This window comes from Mustela erminea, chromosome 9 (genome assembly GCF_009829155.1).
Source record: "Mustela erminea isolate mMusErm1 chromosome 9, mMusErm1.Pri, whole genome shotgun sequence".
Taxonomy (NCBI): Eukaryota; Metazoa; Chordata; class Mammalia; order Carnivora; family Mustelidae; genus Mustela; species Mustela erminea.
The window spans coordinates 13,272,073-13,288,400 of record NC_045622.1 but is presented as its reverse complement, the minus strand read 5'-3'; the positions used below and the strand labels follow the sequence as shown (position 1 = coordinate 13,288,400).

General features: G+C 39.8%; 1 protein-coding gene and 1 pseudogene across 11 annotated transcripts in view; one reads left to right on the top strand and one right to left on the bottom strand.

The window, feature by feature from the left end:
• Window positions 1-16,328, top strand: part of SIK3 (SIK family kinase 3) — a 259,966-nt gene that overhangs the window by 31,604 nt on the left and 212,034 nt on the right. The gene's annotated exons all lie outside the window — the stretch shown is intronic.
• On the bottom strand, window positions 972-1,072 carry LOC116600429 (annotated as a pseudogene).

The window sequence follows — 16,328 nt, the reverse complement described above, 5'->3', positions numbered from 1 at the left end:
TAGTGATTTGGGGGCTGAAGCCTGTGTTTAGTCAGAGATGACAAATGGCTGAAAAAAATTTTTTTTTCCAGTTTAGTGATGGAGAAATGATTCAGAATTGAAACTGAAGTGAGTGTGGAGTTACTAGCAGTTAACTCTTCTCCAGTGGCTGTCTGTTACTTGGAGGCATATTTTGAACATGTGGTTTCCATTTCGATATTCTGTGTTACGTTGCTAAATTTCTTGTCTGGTTTAGACACTGCTTTTGGAAATTAGGTTGGAACTAGCTTTGAACGGAGGGCCACTAGAAATTGAACATTGTGGTCTATTTGGGGAGGAGAAAAGTTGGCATATTTTTACTTAAAAGATTCTTAGGAAAGTTTTGATAACAATAATATATTTTCCAGATGTTATAAGCTTTTGGGGTTAAGTACTTGTTGAGAAAACCAGGAAGCTCGTGAAAGTATTAGCCTTTTAAGTTAAAACTATCACTCAGTACTTTTTTCTTTTATAATTAAACAAAGATAAGTTTAAAAAATGTTCATCGTAGAGTCCATTTATAGAAATTTATGAAGAGAAAAGCAAAATGCTTCCTCCATTCCCGATTTTACTCTGTAGCTGTAACTACTGTTAATAGTTTGGTACATGTTCTTTCGTGTCTCTTTCAGAGCACATGCAAATATTTGTAGGTAGATTTGGGTGGTTTATTTTATTTTGTGCTGGTGCAGCTTTTGTAATTCAGTCTCTTTACATATATAAAATTCTACTTTAATTTCCCCTACCCCCTTTTTTCTGTTAGTTTTTTGAAATCTTAGTATTCATTTTCTTAATCATGTCTAGGACTTTAAAAATTCTTATATGGTTATTAATGCTTCATTATGTGTAGTGTAAGTATTTTCTCTCATATAATTTGTCTTAACTTTTAACTTATGGTGTCTTTTGTTATTTAAAGATTTTATTTATTTATTTATTTATTTTTACATGTCTGTATAAAAAATATGGAACATTTCACAAATTTTTGTGTCATCCTTGTGCTGGGGTCATGCTAATCCTCTCTATCATTCCACTGGGACTCCTGGGTTTTATGGTATCCTCAGGAATGTAGGTACCCATCTGAACAATAAAAATATTCTGTATTTTCTTATAGTGCTTTGTAAATTTATTTTTAAGATTTAGGTTTTAAATCCACTTAGAATATATTTTCAGTATTATGTGAGATAAGGATCTGGATTTTCAAAAAAAAATTTCTTTTGGGTAGCATTTGTCCTAATAGTTTATCACTTGTGTGCTTATTTGAAATGATCTTGTTAACACAGAATCTTATTTATTTAAAAAGATGTTATTTTTAAGTAATTTCTGCGCCTGATGTAGGGCTTGAACTCATAACCCCAAGATCAAGAGTTGCATGCCTTACCTGCCAAACCAGCCGGGAGCCCCTTAAAATAGACTCTTGACAAAGGGTGCTTATCTGTGTACCTGTACTATGTGTTTTAATTATGGTCACTTTATAGAATGTTTTGGAATCTCTTTAACTATTACAGTTGATTCTCCCTCTCTTTTTAAAGTATTCTAATCATAATCATGAGCAAATGATAATTTGGACTCTTCCAAAGCTTATGCTCCTTTTTTAGTGACAATATTGAAGAGTAGTTATGGTGGTAATAATACCACCTAATACCATGATTCTCAACTTTATGTATGTGTGCAGAAATTACCTGAGGGATCTTATTAAAATGCAGATTCAAGCAGTTGCGCTACTTGGTGTTTACCTAAAGAATATAGGAATACTAATTCAGAGGGACACATGCACCCCTGTGTTTACTCAACATTATCTACAATAGCCAAATTATGGAAACAGCCCAAGTGTCCATTGACTGATGAATAGAAAAAGAAGATGTGGTGTGTATATTTCGCTCTCTCACACACACACACACACACACACACACACACACCCCAGAATATTACTCAGCCGTAAAAAAGAATGAAATCGTGCCGTTCTCAGTGACATAGATGGAGCTAGAGGGTAAAAGGCTAAGAGAAATAAGTCAGAGAAAGACAAACCATATGGTTTCACTCATGTGGAATTTAAGAAACAAAACAAATGAGCAAAGGGAAAAAAAGAGAGAAGGAAATCAAGAAACAGACTCTTAACTATAGAGAACAAACTGCTGGTTGGGGATGATGGGTGAACTAGGTGAAGGGAATTAAGGAGTGTGCTTGTGATGGATGCTGGGTCTTGTATGTAGTTGTTGGATCACTGTATTGTACACCTGAAACTATTACACTTTAAGTAAAAACTTAGGAAAAAAAAGATGGCCTATCAGGAAAAATGCAGACTCAGTCAGTCTGGGGTGGGCTGAGAGTCTGCATTTCTGACAAGGCCCATGTGATTTTGACTGATAGTTTTATAGACCTTTGAGTAACAGGGGGCTAATACTTGTTAAACACTTAATTCTAGTCACTGGTCTCAGTGCTTTATGTATATGCACTCAGTTCATCTTAATTCCATGATGGTTATTTCCAGTAGAGAAGCTGAGACTTGGAGAAGTTTATGACTTGCTTACAGCAACATTGCCAATAGGTAGAAGAGCCAGACCCAGCCCAGGCAGAGTTGGCATCCTAAATCTCTTGAATGGATTTTGTTACTGATATTGGACATTGTTTTCTCTTATATGAGTCAATTGATAATACCTTTAGTTTTTGTTCTAAATTAATAGACATTTTTTAAAAAAAGATTTTATTTATTTATTTGACAGAGAGCACAAGTAGGCAGAGAGGCAGGCAGAGAGAGAGGAAGGGAAGCAGGCTTCCCCCTGAGCAGAGAGCCCTATGCGGGGCTCGATCCCAGGACCCTGGGATCATGACCTGAGCCGAAGGCAGAGGCTTACCCCACTGAGCCACCCAGGTGCCCCAAATAGACTTTATTTTTTGAGTAGATTTATAAAAATTGAGCAGAAAGTACGGAGAATTCCAGATATCCCCTTGCCCCCACCTTTCCACTAGTATTAACATCTTGTATTAAGGGGTGCATTTGTTACAGTTGATGAGCCACTATTGGTATGTTATCATTAATTCAAGTTGTAGTTTACATTAAGGTCCACATTTGCTTCGTATAGTTCTGAGGGTTTGGACAAATGCATGATGTCATGTATCTACCATTAGAGTATCGCACACAGTAGTTTAACTGCCTTCATCATTTCCTGTGGTCCACCTAGTCATCTTCTACCCTCCCCACCCCTCCACCTCCAGCCCCTGGCAAACACTTATCTTTTTGCTGGTTCCATAATTTTGCCTTTTTTAGAACGTGATATAGTTGGAATGGTACATTAGGCAGCCTCTTCAGACTGGCTGCGTTCACTTAGCAATATGCCTTTAAGATTCCTTCCCGTCTCTTTGTGGCTTGATAGCTCCGTTCTTTCTATCACTGGGTAATATTCTATTGTCTGGATGTACCCTAGTTTATCCACTTACCTACCAAAGAATATCTGGGTTGCTTCCAGGCTTTGGCAGTTACAGATAAAGCTGCTGTGAAATCCACGTGCAGGTTTCAGCTCTCTGGGTAAATACAAAGGAGCGTGATTGTTGGATCGTATGCTAAGAGTATGTTTAGTTTGGTAAGAGACCGTCAAACTTGTCTTCCAGGGTGGCAGTTTGGTCTTGCTTTCTTACCAGCAGTGAATGAGGGCCCCTGTCACTCCCCATCTTTACTAGCTTTTGGTGTTGTCAGCTTTTTGGATTTTTGCCATTCTAATAGGGTGTAGTGGGATCTCATTGCGGTTTTAATTTGCGATTCCCCAGTGACATGGATGTGGAGCATCTTGTTGCATGTTTATTTCCTATCTGTGTGTATCTTTTTTGGGGAGGTTTAGATCTTTCCCCATTTTTTTGATTGTCTCTGTGGTTGTTTGTTTTTTTAGTGTTGCGATTTAAGAGTTCTTAGAATATTTTGGATACCTGTCCTTAAATCAGATATATGGGTGGGGTTTTTGTTGTTGTTGTTGTTATTTTATTTTTTATTTATTTTTAAAAAAGATTTTATTTATTTATTTGACAGACAGAGATGACAAGTAGGCCGAGAGGCAGGCAGAGAGAGAGGAGGAAGCAGGCTCCCCATTGAGTAGAGAGCCTGATGCGGGGCTCAGTCCCAGGACCCTGAGATTTCGACCTGAGCCAAAGGCAGAGGCTCAACCCACTGAGCCACTCAGGCATCCCGAGTTGTTGTTTTTTTAAAATCAGATACATGTTTTGCAAAGATTTTCTTCCAGATTTTGGCTGTCCATATCTTTAGTTCTTAGCATTATGGTGATGCTTGCCCTCAGTGTGACAGATAATTATCAAGTTAAGAAAGTTTCCTTTTTTTTTTTTTTTTTTTGTCTTTCTGAGAGCTTTTTTCAGGAATGGTATTCAGGGAATCTTTGAAAATTATTTGGCTAAATAAATAAATGAAGCTTTGTTATTAGCAAGGCATGCCTGTTTTACTATGGATACTTAACAACACATTCCTTATGGTGCTGTATTTTAGAATGTAACTGAACATTTAATTCCAGATCCTTGGAAATAGTTTTCTCTTACCTCTTCCCTGATCTCTTGTCTCTTTAGTGTTTACGTCAATTGCTTGTCCAACATCCTAATCTCATTCTGGCTTGATCACTTTCCCCGTCTGTCTTTGTACTTGTCTGCGGCAGTCTATTCCTGGGGCTGGTGACACTGCCACCTCTGAAATCATAAATTTGGAAATTTTGCTCTTGAACACAATTTCCTGTCTTTTCAGTTCCGCCGTTTTCTGAACTTACTCTCCGATTTCACGGAGGCCTCCAGCCCCTTGAAATCTTGCCTGTCTCCAAATGTGTGACATTCTTCCTGGCATCACTTTTGTCCACGTGGACATAGTTGGTTACTTTCAGTGAGTCAGAAGTATCCTCAGTTCTCCTGCACCTTTGTTCTTCTGTCCCCATGCCATGCCCATCTCTGGCTGCGGATTAACAATAATGCCCATTTTCCATGTTCCTGCTTTAGGGCCTGAAGAAACGATGGAATTGTGTTTATTTGTTCAGTTGGTAGCGCATGAGTTCTGCCCTCATTTGTGCTTTTTATTCTTGTTAGTAGCCCTCTTACTTGCCTGTCGCTGATTTCTTTTCCCCTTCACCAAAATGACTGTTCTTTCCTGATCTTTTCCCATTTTTGGTGAGCTCACGTTTATGTCTCTCTATCACAGAAGTCTCCATAGTCTAGTAAAGTGACCCTAAAAAAAAAAAAAAAAAGGGAAAACTAAGAAATCTGTTATTTCTTGTATCATAACTTCTGTTACTCAGATAAAGATAAAATTCCCAAGTTTCACATGCCCTTTCTTGTTGTCTGTCCTCTCTGAGCCCAGCTTCATTGGCCTTTTGTCAAATTCTTAACATGCCACACTAATGAGTAGCGTTGGGGTCTTTGTGTCCGTCCTGCCCTTTGCCAGACACTTTTTCTCTTTCGCTTTTTAATTCATATGCATCTTTGGAACTTAATTTATATGTCATTTCCTCAAAGGAGCTTTTCCTGACCTTCCATTTGTCTGAACACAGATTAGACTTGCCCTAAAATAATTAATAGTAATGAGACTAACAACAACAATAATAGCAAACATATGATGTTTATTGTGTGCCAGGCACTGTTCTGAGCGTTCTCTTTCTCTCTCTCTCTATGTATACATACACACACATATATAGCATTTTTTTTTTCTTTTAAGTCTTCACAGCAACCCTCTGGGTTAGATAGATGAGGAAGTAAATAGGACCTATAATTGTCTCTATTTTATAGACAAGGAAACTGAAGTGCAGAGTGTTAAGTCACTTGTACCAAGTCACATAACCCGTTGGCAGCGGAGCTGGGATTTGCACGCAGTGGTCAGGCCTTGGAGCCTGTGTTGTAGACTGCTGTGCTGTAATATAATGCTAAGTATGATTGTGTAACTTTGGTTAATGTCCACCTTTCTTGGTAGGCTCTCAGTTCCTGGAGTTCTGAGACTGTACCTATGTGGTTAATTTTTGACCCTCCAGTGCCTAGAACAGAACCCGGCAGCAAGCAGGCTGCGACAGAATGAATCCACCGACCGTTCTGCTTATAACTAAGTGACTGGAAACTTCACTGAGCTTCCTCAGTTGTTGTCCCTTCTACTTCACCTACCCAACCCCCTGGAGGGAAGAGATAGGTGTTTGGCTTTTTTTTCAAAAGTTAATCCCTTTGCCTGTTTACTTGCTTTATCCTAGAAGTCGTATTTGCACTTGGTGGCCAAGAAGAAGTGGTGTAAAGGTCCATAAAGTGAATGTCCTTCATCTTCTCCCTCCCTTACCTCTCTCACTTTCCAGAGGTGTTGGCTGGGAGCCAGTGAAGTGTGTATCTTCTGAACATGCAGAGACTGTATGGTGGCTTATATACACAAGAGGGAGTGGATGTAATAGGCACACTAGTTTGAGTTTGCTTTTATATTAAAAATTAACTTTCAGTATTGAGCTATAGTTTTGCAAGCTGTTGCCATCGAGGGCAGCTAGGTAAAGGGTACACGGGCTCTCTCTGTGTTAACTTTTTAAAGTGGCATGTGACTCTCCAGTGATCTCAGAATAAAAAGTTGAAATAAGAAATTAAATCGTAGAGACCTTTCCCTGTCAGCGTATTTATCTCTTTCTTCTGAATTACTACATGAGACCCATTGTATAGATGCGCATTCCTATATTGTATCTTTCCTCTACTGATGGACTGGTAAGTTCTTTCATTTTTTCCATTTTTACTGCACTTCTGTAGTGGAAACAGCCTTGCATTCATAGCTTTATCCTCGCTTGGGTATATATATGCATATATGATATACGCACAGCCAAGTTTAGAGGAGAGGGGATCAAAAGATCCATGTGTTTGAAATTTTGATGAAAGTTGGCCAGCTGCTCTCCAAACCGGTGTATACTTTTCCCCAGCAGTTAGGATACAGGCTGTTCTCTTGCATTCACGTGTACTATCCTGGTCCTGTTCCTCCACTTCTTCTTTGGGACTTGAAAAAAAATTAATTAGTCCTTTTCCTTTTAAAATCTCTCCTTCTCTGTTGGCTTACTCTTGCCTGCCCATCCTCTATCGCCTCCTCCATACTGGTAAGCCTTTTCTTTAGTAACTAAGTGCTTAATCTGTATTTATTTCTCCTTATGACAACCCAGAGAGGTAGCTCCTGTTGTTATCCCCATTTTACAGGTAACGAAACTGAGACGCAGAGTAGTTAAGTGACTTGCCCAAGGTCACCCAGGCAGTGAGGAGCAGTCGGTCTGACTGCAGAGTCTGTGCTTTTAAGCACCACCCTCTAGGAAAGGGTCAGGAAACCACTGCCAGCTGCTCATATCCATCCCGTGGCCTGTTTTTTGTATAACCCAGCTAACATGCTTTTTACATTTTTAAAGGGTTGTTTAGTATATGTGCTGCTGAAGCGAGCACGAGGGTTGTTTAAAAAAAGAAAAAGGAAAATATGGGACAGTGTGTGACCCACAAACCCTAGAGGAAAGTTTACTTATTTAATATTAAATGAGATTGTTCTTGTAAAAGTATTTAGCATAACACTGATACTTAGTAATAGCTTAAGAAATAGGAAAGGTATTGTTATTGCTATTATCAGTGCCTCTCTTTTACCAGCCAGCTCTACCTCACCTTTTTCTCCTTCGTGCCCACTGTCCTGGTATGTCCACTGAACGCTCTGGGAAGGGGTTTTAAGTGTCTTGTTGCTAATCCTATTACCCGACGTAAACTCTGGTCACGTCTGAGTTCTGTGTATCATTTCACACTAACTACCCTATTCTTTTACACATCTCCTTTAGTTTTCAAATGAGGAGCGCCTTCCGTTTTTGCTTTTTTTTCCCTGGTGTACTACTCCTTCATAAACTCCTTTGCTACTCTATTTCTCTGCCAGCTTTGTCAGGGATGGGATTCTCCAGGATTCAGTTCTTGGCCCTCCCTCCCTCCAGCCCTGTCTTCTGCTGCCACTTCCTCTTCTCTTCCCTCCTCTGGATCAGGAAGCCCCACATTTGGGAGAGATTCATCCTTTTCTGTCTGAGTAGTCTGAATGGTTTACTTCATGTCAGTTTCTTTTACTGTAAGAATGAGAATAACAGCTCCCCCCTCAGGATTGTATCGATTAGATGAAACCATGCATGTAAAACATTCAAAGTGTATCTCGTTTATGGAAAGTGCTTCATAGAAAATAGCAATAGGAATGGTAATAGTAGTGTAGCTGTGTTGGTATTGTAACTCTGTATCTCTAGCATGCCCCCTTTCCCGTCCCCATGAAGCTACTCAGTGGCCTGCTAGAGACCCACACTTGGACACTTCCGCAGACGCTTGGAACTCTACCTGAGTCTTCTTCTCTGGCTTCAGTGTTTAGTGAGTATGGCCTCAAACAAATGACTTATTTTCTTCCAGTCTTAGTTTCTCCATTTTTGAAAGGGCGACAGTAATAGAACTTACCTTCTTAACACTGAATGAGATTGTTCTTGTCAAAGGATTCAGCATAGCGGTTGTATGTAGTACCACCTTAGGAAATGAGAGGGACCCCAGCTGGCTCAGCTGATAGAGCCCGTGACTCTTGATCTTGGGGTCATGAGTTCGAGCCCCACATCGCAGGGTAGAGTTTACTTTAAAAAAATATTAGGGCCATCATCATTACTATTGTTATGAGTGTTACTGTTAGTCCTTTTAAAATTTGATCTTCCTTTTGTCCTATTCCACTCAGAACAGGGGTCTCAGCTTTTCCCGTCTGCTTCTCTTCCTGACCCTCCACAGGCAATTAGTCAGCATGTACTGTCGCTTCTACTTCAGAAGCATCTGCTCACATTCATCCACTCCTTATCATTTCTTGACAGAGTTACTGTGTAACCTCCTAATTGGTCTCCTGGCCTCTGGGCCACCTTCCCCCTTTCATCCAGATTTATCTTTATTGAAGGCAGACCTGCTCACATCACTCAGCAGTAAAGGCCTCAGATGAGCGTCTCTGACCTGAAGTATGAAGCGTGCAAGGCCTGTACCACCTCAGTTTTTGACAGCCTCCTCTCTTGGCCCTGGAACCTAGGAGTCCTCCATGAGAAGATTATGCTTCTGACTGTTTTCTGACTAAACCAAGCACCCTTAAATCTGATGCTGGTTCCCTCCTGGTATCGCTCCTCGTTCATTCTTGTTGCTCAGAATGCTGTCTCCTCACCCATTTGCTGCACAGAGCAACCCTCCACCCCAGACAGCTTGTCTGTCTGGTGAATGCTTGGTTGCCTTTCCAGTGGTGGGTCTCAGAGATGCCATCTACTCTCTGTTGTTCTCTTTGGTGTGAACTGCCCTTCTAGGTGAGGTTAATTGGTCCTTCATTTAGGGGCAGTAGGGTGGGCACTTCAGTCCTGGAGTTAGGAACCTGACTGACTTGGTTAATCATGCGGCTGCAGGACTGGGCTAAGATTGTTCAGTCAATCTGTGCTTCAGTTTTCTAATCTATAAAAAGTAGATAGTATTAGTCTTGTTGTAAGGATAGTAAATCAGTATAGGAAAAATGCTCTGAATAGGTCGTGCATAGACAAAGTACTTCATCAGTATTGGCTGTTGTCGTCGTCATCATCGTCGTCGTCGTCATTAGAGCATCTCGTACATACCTCCATAATGGCATTAACGGCTTTGTATTACATTGACTTTTTGGTGTATGTTTCGCAGTAGACTGTGGCTTCCTTGAAGGCAGGACTGTTGCAGTCATCTGTGTCATCAGTCTCTAGTACACAGTGGGCCCTGAGTAAACATTCAATCCGTTGTGCTGTTTGCTCAGCATACAATAAAATCCTGGATCCTCCTGCGTTTCAACAGTCAGCATCTCATGTCTCCTGGAAATGATTGCTTTCTGGAAATATGACATTAGAGACGCAAAACTGTTTGTTGAGGACCTCAGTGGGCTCTTCAACCAGAAGTTTACTATTACAAATGAAGCCTCCTACTTAAGGCAGTCAGAGCGTGGCTGACAGTGTGCAGTCTTTGGGAGGAAGTTTCTCCAAAAGTGGAAGAGAGCCTCTAATGTTGTTCACTTAACGGGACACGGTCCAAAGCTAGAAAGTGTACTTGCTATCAGACCTTTTTGTTTGTTTTTTTGGATATAAGTAGAGTTGTTTCTGCCTTTTATTTTATTTATTAATTTTTAGTTTTTCTTTTTTAAAAATTTACTTGACAGACAGAGATCACAAGTAGGCAGAGAGGCAGGCAGAGAGAGAGGAGGAAGCAGGCTCCCTGCTGTGCAGAGAGCTGGTTGCGGGGCTCAATCCCAGGACCCTGGGATCATGACCCAAGCAGAAGGCAGAGGCTTTAACCCACTGAGCCACCCAGGCTCCCCTTTTTCTGCCTTTTTAAGTTTATTATTATTATTATTTTTTAAGATTTTATTTATTTGTTTGACAGACAGAGATCACAAGTAGGCAGAGAAGCAGGCAGAAAGAGAGGAGGGGAAGCAGGATCCCCACTGAGCAGAGAGCCTGATGTGAGGCTCCATCCCAGGACCGTGAGATCATGACCTGAGCTGAAGGCAGAGGCTTTAACCCACTGAGCCACCCAGTTGCCCCCTTTTTAACTTTATTCTTACAAGGCCGATGAGGATGGAAATGTTAAAACTTTTCCCTTGTAGTGATATAAATTTGTAGTGAATAATTTCTTTATTGTAAACATGATCTAGAGCTCAGAAGGAATGCCGGATATGGGATCTTTGTAGACGAGTCCAGAGCATGAAGTCATTAAGCTCCATTTGGTCTGGTTCCATGGCCAACCAGCTTTGCCTGGGCTGTTGTAATGGTCACTGATCTTTCTGCCTCCAGGCTCTTCCCTCCAGTCTGTCCTCTCTACTGCTGCCATATTAATCTCTCAAAAGCTCGGCTTTATTTTTCTCATGTGTTATAAAAAATGTTCCAAGGGTCTGTCATTGTGGACAAGGGGAGTTCCAAACTGTAGCTTGACATTCAGGATGCTCTACAGTCTGACCTGTGTTCTGCCTTCTCTTCCACTGAACCTGGGAAGGAACTTTTTGATTTATCTAGGCTAGCTGTGGTTCCTGTGATGTGAATTGCATTTTTTCTTTTTTTAACCTATTCAGAGTAGTTTCCATGCTTTTCCCACTTTCCTTTTGAAATTCTGCCTCTCTTTTAAGATCTGTATTTGAAAACCTTTTTATTTTTAAATAATTATGGACTCACAGGAAATTGCAGAATAGTACATAGTGTCCTGTGTTCTTTTCCCCGAGCTTACCCCAGTGATGATTACTTGTATGATTGTAGTATAAGAGCCATTTTAAAACTCCATTTTGAATAATATTCTCAATGGTAGGAGAAAACAAACCTGTTCCTTCTTTCTTTTCTTTTTTTTTTTTAAAGGCTGGATTGGAGTTGTGGAAGTGGTCAGGAATCATTTGGGCTCATGTTTGTAAAACAAATTAGATGGGTGATCAAACTGGATAGTATGGTATCTGGTCTTTGAAAGGAAAAGGGTATAGCATATGATACTGGAAGACTGATTTTATCTGCCTTTATGAACTGGCCTTGAAAGTAATTTCAAAACAGAAATTTCCAAAGGTAGAATGGGTACATAACCTCCTTACATAATTAAATGGGGTCATCGTACTCATTTATTAGGAGATGTGAATGTTCTAGTGTGTTGGTTAAGCTAGTTCAATATTTTATAGCCATACCATTTATGTTCTCTTTCAATGCTTGTGTTCTTCCTAGAGATTGTTTTTATAAAATAAGCTAGTTGTTGAAATACACATTGGATGGTGAAATAAAAACGTTTATTTTTCTCATGCTCATTTTTTAAAGGGAGGCAGAAGGTTTGCAAAGGAAGAGATTTTGGGAAATAAAGCTTATTTTCCAAACTGGAACCCTCATACATTGCTGGTGGGCATATAAAATGGTAGAGCCACTTTGGAAAAACAGTTTTGGCAGTTCCTCAAAAAGTTAAACATAGAGTTACCATATGACCCAGCTTCTCTACTCCTAGGTATATACCCAAGAAATCAAAAGCATGTGTTAACACAAAAACATGTACACAGATGTTCATGGCAGCATTATTCATAATAACCAAAAAGTGGAAACAACCTGAATGCCCGTCAAATGATGAACAGATAAACAAAATGTGATCTTTCCACATATAGTGGAATCGATTTCAGCCCTGTAAAGGGGGGAACACTGAGGATGCAGCAGTGTGGTTGACCCTTGAAAACACTAGGCTCAGGGAAAGAAGCCAGGCACAAAGGGCCACATAGAGTATGATTCCGTTTACATGAAATGTCTAGAATAGGCAGCTCCATAGAGACAGAAAGTAGAGGAGTGGTTGCTAGGAGCTACAGGAAGGGGATTGACAGAGGAGGGAGGGAGGAGAGGGACTGCTAATGGATTTAGAATTTCTTTTTGGGGTGATGAAAATGTTCTGGAATTAGATAATGATGGTGATTGCGCCGTCTTCTGAATATACTAAAAACCATTGAATTGCACATTTTAAAAGGGTGAATTTTATAGTATGTGAGTTACATTTCAAAAACCTGCATTCTCCAATTGCCAATACAAATTTTGTTGTGGTTTGGAGCCGTACCTGTTTGCCTGGGTGGTAGGACAGGTGTATAAGGTTTCCTACAGTTTGAGCTCTAAGTGAGGCAAAAGATTTTTGGGAAAAGGGAGTAACTTTGTCAGATTTAAGCCTGGTAACTGCTCATTGGCCAATAACCCGCCCTAGTGGGCAGAGTAGAGGTAGAAGCAGATCAGAAAAGGTTGGAATTAATGTCTGTTCGATTCCATTCACGTTTGTTAGCACACAGAGAAATCAAGAAGTATTTTAAAGGTTCTGACCTGTTAAATTTGATAGGCAGAAGTTCCTGCCGTTCTGTCTTGGATATAAACCTCGCAGATCTTTTTTAGTAGATACTGGGAAATAGAAGTCTTGTCTCATAAACGTATTAGGAAAGTCTGAATAGGCTTTTTACCTGTAGAATTAAGTGCATTTTTATTAACTTTTAAAAAGTAAATCAATCTGGTTTTTCCTCTGAGTGTTAAAAATAAGATTTTCACCAGTGCCATCCTTTGTTTTTCCTTGTTTGCATAAAAAGCCTTTTGGTTTTTCTCAAATTAATCTGTATGCTTGTGGTATAAAAGTCATCATATATATATAGAAACGGTACCAAGATGGTAGCTGTCCTGAACCATTACTCTTTGGCAGACTGAGCTATATGTATATTTTAAAAAAGAAATCATACCGCCATATCTGAATACTGCCATATCTAACCTTGCTTAAATAAATGTATGACAGTTGGGAAAAAGTAGTAAGATTTGTCTAATGGTAGCTACCATCCGCTGAGTCTTATTATTTTACTGTTTTCGGGGTTTTACATTCATCATCTCATGTTACATTCATTCATCAAAGAAGACTTACTCATTTGATTTAAAAAAAGAAAGAAAGACGGACGCCTGGGTGGCTCAGTTGGTTGAGCTACTGCCTTCGGCTCAAGTCATGATGCCGGAGTCCCGGGGTCGAGTCCCACATCAGGCTCCCAGCTTCCTGGGGAGTCTGCTTCTCCCTCTGACCTTCTTCCCTCTCATGCTTTCTCTCTCTCTCTCAAATAAATAAATAAAATCTCTTTAAAAAATGAAATAAAAAAGGAAAGAAAGAAAGAAATCGAATCAGTACAACATAGATGGTCTTAGCGACTATTTTTTTCTTAAGCTATTTTAATGCAACAAACATTTACTGGGTTCTGGTAAATAAACCTGGCTGTATCCTTTAGCGCACCAGTCTTCAAACTGCAGTACATGTCTAGAGGTACTGAGGTTGGGTAGTTTTAAGAGAATCAGTTTCCTGGTTCTCAACATTCATTTATGCTCTTTTCCTGAAACTGATTTGTCTGAAGACAACTCCTGCATGGTGTCCCTTCTTTTCTACCCTCCCTTTAGTCTGATCCTTCTTACACTTGACAGAAGAAAAAGCCATACTTTTCTTTCACCCTGAGTCTTACCATTGTGTCTTTGAGGTATACAGTTCTCCAGGGTTCCAGCAAAGGGATAGTGAAAACACTGGGCATCAAGTGTGAAGCTTCCTTTTATTAAGGTGTATGCCCTCTTTCCTACATCTTATTAGACCCGCAACTCTAAAAAAGGAAGTTACTTTTTATGTTTTTTTGTGTTTACTTATCAAAATTTGTAATATATTTACATTGTTTTCATCAATTGTTTATCACTAATACTACTAACAGGAATTCAATCTAAGAAAATACTTCAAGTAAGTAAAAAATATGCATATTTTTGTTACAGGATTATTCCTAAGTATGATGAAAGAAATTATGCTAAAATAAAGTAGTGGGAGGAAAAAGAGAAATATAATTCAAGGAAAAAAAGAAATAATGTAACATTTTATCTTAATTTTTTAAATTATTATTTTTTTAAGATTTTATTTAATCATTTGACAGAGACAGAGAGTACAAGTAGGCAGAGGGAGAGAGAGAAGCAGGCTCCCCGCTGAGCAGAGAGCCTGAATGTGGGGCCCAATCCCAGGACCCTGGGACCATGACTTGAGCTGGAGGCAGATCCTTAACCAACTAAACCATTTGGGTGCCCTGAACATTTTATAGAAGAAAGGAAGATGCTATTCTTATAGTTTTAAAATGGAGGCTGGTGGGTATCGAATTGCTCAGGTGTTTAGATTTCACTGGGTGCATTTAAATTAGTGATCTAATTGTTTTATTATTTAAATGTCAATTTCAAATTGGCATATATTAATCTATAAGGGAGAGTTCGGCCTCTGTAGTGATTTAAAGTTTTAATGAAAAATTTTATATATTAACTTAAACATATTCAAGCAAGTCCCACTCTCCCCCCGACACTCCCCAGTTTGGTTTTTGTGGTGTTAGAGCAGAACTTTTTTTTTTAAAGATTTTTTTTTTTAATTTATTTGACAGAGAGAGATTACAAGTAGGCAGAGAGGCAGGCAGAGAGAGAGAGGAGGAAGCAGGGTCCCTGCTAAGCAGAGAGCCCGATGCGGGACTCGATCCCAGGACCCTGAGATCATGACCTGAGCCGAAGGCAGCGGCTTAACCCACTGAGCCACCCAGGTGCCCCAGAGCAGAACTTTTTGAAGACCGGTACTCTGTAGGATATAGAGATACAGAGGGAATGATTTCTGCCCTCAAGCAGTGCCATAGTTGAGTGATGGAGTGGGGACGTATATACATGATTTGGCTTAAATAAAGCCTTTATTGGGTCATATTTTGCTGCTTATTTGACACAGGCATTGTGTCTCAGTGTTGCATCATGCTTATTAAAATGACTTTTGAATAGTGATTTAGCTTGTATATGCTCTCTTTCCACATAGGCTATTGTGTAGAACAGTGAGGAATTGTTTCCTTTAAAAGACAGAAGGAGAGGAAAAGTGCCCACTGCACTTACCACCGATGAATAGTAGGGCTTTCTGTTGTTGTTGAGTCCTTGTGGTCATGAAGGACATGAGACTGGGAATCAGGAGACCCTAGCTGTTGTCCTGACTCTGCCACAGGCCATGTGACCTTGACCAAATCACTTAACACATTCAATCTCCAGTTTCCTCACAGAAGAAATGTTAAACCGGTGACATTGTAGCTCCAAAATATAGAATCCATTAGGTAGTTTTATACATTTTTACTCAGTCTATTAGTTTTAGAAGGGATAGCTGTAGCAAACTTTAAGAACTTTAGCAAACTTTAAGAAAGAGATGCCAGAATAATGTAGTGGATTACTTGCTCATTTTAAATAATGTTTAGTTTACCGTTAGGTATCTGATGAGTGATTGAGACAGTCTGTTATATGGCCTGTCGGAAGTGTAGTGGGTCTCACCACTGCCCTTTTCATTTGCAATTTCACAGAGTGAGAATTTTCCTACTTTTTTGAGAATTAGAACAAATGCTACACAGGATTAGTAACAGAGAATCCCAATTTCAGCTTCATCCCAGTGCCTTTAGCGAAAGCCACATTTTTGTACTGTTCTAGCAGAATATTAAACTGGATTATGGATTACAGACAGCTCTAGGCCTTGGTCTTTATAGGTCAGAGGCGAATACTGATAGAGCAATTACTGTTCACCCTTGTCATGGATGGGGCCTCCTAGGTTCTTTATGGAGCTAAAGTGAGACTTTCTGGAACAGTTCCACCCGAATGGCTTTCCTGGGGGCTTATGAGGCTTACATTCTGAAACCGATACTCTTGTAGTACAAGAATAACTACAAACTGATGTGGAATTAGGAGGCCATGGAGGGGAGATGCCATAAGCAGCTCTCATTCTCGAAAGTCTGTTGGCTGGTGAACAGAGACTTTTCCCGT